Genomic DNA, 4220 nt, shown 5'->3' with positions numbered 1-4220 from the left:
TCGGCTAAAACTTTCTCATTGCGAATGCGGTAGAAAACATGAAACGTATAAAACATGAAACGTACTTAAAATAATTAATTATTTATTATAAATAATAACTATTTTTAATCATAATAAATAATTATTATTTTAAAAAGCATGTGTTATGCGTTATTACATTTTCGAAACTATTGCATTCACGATGCGAAGATTTCAGTCAATCGCAGGAATAATGTAATTAACAAATTACATTTGGGAAAATTTATTTTTATTCTGCTCACAATAAAATGTTCCAACGTGAAAATGTATTGGTCGCTCTGAAAAGAGCGGATTGATTAAAAAAAATTTTAGAGCAGATGCTCAAAATGCCGCCATCCATCCTAACGCAGCTCTCATGCGTTTTAATAAATTTCTTTCGACGTTTTCCATTATTTCTTCGTCGATATTCCAAATAGCGAATCGTAATCTTGTCTCTAGATCTTCGATATTTTCGGGAAGCGTTTTATAAATGATTTCCTTACAGTATCCCCATAAGAAAAAATCTAGAGGGTTGAGATCCGGAGATCTTGCGGGCCAACGTATCGGGCCGTATCGACCCATCCAGCGTCCAGGAAAATTCTCGTTCAAAAAATTTGTAACAATTCTGGCGTTGTGTGGCCCAGCACCGTCTTGTTGAAAGATAATATTATTTCTTTCAAATAATGGCACATCTTCCAGGAAATGTGGTAGATTTTCTGTTAAAAAATCGACGTAGGTTCCTCCAGTTAAAATGTCTGGAAGAATAACCGGACCAAGAATTTCAGTGCCCATTATTCCAGCCCATACATTAATCTTCCAACGAGTTTGAAAATTTCGTAAATCGCGTGACTCTCGGATTTTCTTCGCTCCAAAAGTGCATATTATGCACATTAAAAATTCCTTCTTGTGTGAATAGCGATTCATCGCTGAATATCACACGAGAGGAATATCTTGGATCTTGATCGACGTTTCGCAAAAAATTTTCGCAAAACGTTCGTCTTGCAGGGTAATCTGCTGGTCGTAAATGCTGCACGCGTGTATAATGAAACGCGTGCAACTTTTCTTCTTTTAATATTCTTTGTACGGTTGTATACGATAAATCATGTTCTCGAGCGACTACCGAATACTTGTTTCGGGATTATCCTCGAAAGTACGTAGAACTCTTTCTGTATTCCGTACATTTCTAACGCTGCGATTTCTCCCAGCGTCATGTTTGTTCGGCAGGACACTGCCAGTATCGTATAATCTTTGAGCTGCTCCAAGTATGACATGACCCGATGGATGTCTTCGGTTTGGATATAATTCGGCGTATCTTCTTGCAGCAGGATTCTGCTGCCCGTGACACTCGCCAAGTGCCATCAGCATGTCGTAGTATTCTTGATTTGTGTACGCTGCCATATCTTCTTCGCGCTTATTGATATCGCTTATTGAGATCGCTGATAATCGCAAGCTTATTGATTGCATTATCGATCGTGCGTTTAATTTATACGATCTTCGCTGGGGGTCTGCGTCCCTCCTCGCCTCCCGCGACCAATCGCTAATAAGCGTGCGCGACATTCGCGATTGGTCGCGGGAGGCGAGGAGGGGCGCAGACCCCCAGCGAAGATCGTATAAATTAAACGCACGATCGATAATGCAATCAATAAGCTTGCGATTATCAGCGATCTCAATAAGCGATATCAATAAGCGCGAAGAAGATATGGCAGCGTACACAAATCAAGAATACTACGACATGCTGATGGCACTTGGCGAGTGTCACGGGCAGCAGAATCCTGCTGCAAGAAGATACGCCGAATTATATCCAAACCGAAGACATCCATCGGGTCATGTCATACTTGGAGCAGCTCAAAGATTATACGATACTGGCAGTGTCCTGCCGAACAAACATGACGCTGGGAGAAATCGCAGCGTTAGAAATGTACGGAATACAGAAAGAGTTCTACGTACTTTCGAGGATAATCCCGAAACAAGTATTCGGGTAGTCGCTCGAGAACATGATTTATCGTATACAACCGTACAAAGAATATTAAAAGAAGAAAAGTTGCACGCGTTTCATTATAACACGCGTGCAGCATTTACGACCAGCAGATTACCCTGCAAGACGAACGTTTTGCGAAAATTTTTGCGAAACGTCGATCAAGATCCAAGATATTCCTCTCGTGTGATATTCAGCGATGAATCGCTATTCACACAAGAAGGAATTTTTAATGTGCATAATATGCACTTTTGGAGCGAAGAAAATCCGAGAGTCACGCGATTACGAAATTTTCAAACTCGAAGATTAATGTATGGGCTGGAATAATGGGCACTGAAATCTTGGTCCGGTTATTCTTCCAGACATTTTAACTGGAGGAACCTACGTCGATTTTTTAACAGAAAATCTACCACATTTCCTGGAAGATGTGCCATTATTTGAAAGAAATAATATTATCTTTCAACAAGACGGTGCTGGGCCACACAACGCCAGAATTGTTACAAATTTTTGAACGAGAATTTTCCTGGACGCTGGATGGGTCGATACGGCCCGATACGTTGGCCCGCAAGATCTCCGGATCTCAACCCTCTAGATTTTTTCTTATGGGATACTGTAGGAAATCATTTATAAAACGCTTCCCGAAAATATCGAAGATCTAGAGACAAGATTACGATTCGCTATTTGGAATATCGACGAAGAAATAATGGAAAACGTCGAAAGAAATTTATTAAAACGCATGAGAGCTTGCGTTAGGATGGATGGCGGGCATTTTGAGCATCTGCTCTAAATTTTTTTAATCAATCCGCTCTTTTCAGAGCGACCAATACATTTTCACGTTGGAACATTTTATTGTGAGCAGAATAAAAATAAATTTTCCCAAATGTAATTTGTTAATTACATTATTCCTGCGATTGACTGAAATCTTCGGCATCGTGAATGCAATAGTTCAAAAATGTAATAACGCATAACACATGCTTTTTAAAATAATAATTATTTATTATGATTAAAAATAGTTATTATTTAAATAAATAATTAATTATTTTTAAGTACGTTTCATGTTTTATACGTTTCATGTTTTCTACCGCATTCGCAATGAGAAAGTTTTAGCCGATTGTTCGTCTTATCTCGCGTCAATCACGCGTCAGTCGTGCAAGTCGTTTATTGTTAGATGTCGCGTGTCGCGTTTCTGGCAACACATAACCCTCTGGTCGCGCAGTCTCCGCGGTCCGTCGCTTCGCGTCGAGTCATGTGTTCTCTCGCGTTTCTTTTAAAGTAATTTTTAGTCTCGATAAAACGATGGTGAATCGAGTGAGTAATAAACAGAATAATAAACTCGTTATCGCGTAATCTGTGTTAATCGAGTGTAAAAGTGTTTCGAAGTGAGAAAGTTTCGATGTGTCGCGCATCTCTAACATCAGCGGTGCAGCGATCTGATAATCGTGCAGCAGTTACAACAATACGTAGCATAAAGATTCGCTACGCTGCTACAAGGTGAGTGAGCATCTCTCTCTCTCCTCTCTCTCTCTCTCTCTCTCTCTCTCTCCTCTCTCTCTCTCTCTCTCTTTTACGCACACACTCCGCCATACACACATCGCGTGTAGCAATCAGTGATTACAACGTTCGACGGTCGGCGATCCGGAATAACTTTTAATAATTAACATTATTTAAGGAACACGTATTCCTGATGTAATTCTAAACATTTTCTTCCTTACCAAAATTTTATTTCAAGCATAATTTTATGTTATAAGATAAAATGTTAGTGACTCATGCAGTGGTAATCGCCTGTCGGTCAGCTGCGCCCGCGCTCGCGGCGCGTCGGGCCGCCCCTGCCTGCCTCCTGTATCCGACGCATGATTTACTAACTATTTTGCTTATAATTCAAAAACTACGCTTCAAATCAAATTTTGGTAAAGAAAAAATTGTCTTAGAATAGTATCAGGAATACGTCATTTTAAAGACGGAAGGTTTTCGGATCTCCCTGTATAATATATATATATATTTTGTACATAACCATGTATATATTTTTATATATATTTTATACATTTTATATTTATATTTTTATAAATTTATATATTTTATACCATACTTTATGTTTCAATAAATAGTTATAATACATTATTTTTATGGATCAAGAGTGTATGATTTATCCATTCCCAACCATTTCACGTATACGTCATCACCCTTTTCCCGCAAAAATTTTTTCCACGAGATATACGTCGGGATTGGTGACGCGTTGTAACTCATATTG

This window comes from Camponotus floridanus, unplaced genomic scaffold (genome assembly GCF_003227725.1).
Source record: "Camponotus floridanus strain SB8 unplaced genomic scaffold, Cflo_v7.5 scaffold154, whole genome shotgun sequence".
Lineage (NCBI taxonomy): Eukaryota > Metazoa > Arthropoda > Insecta > Hymenoptera > Formicidae > Camponotus > Camponotus floridanus.
The sequence above is the reverse complement of the archived record's forward strand: the minus strand, read 5'-3'. Positions refer to the sequence as shown.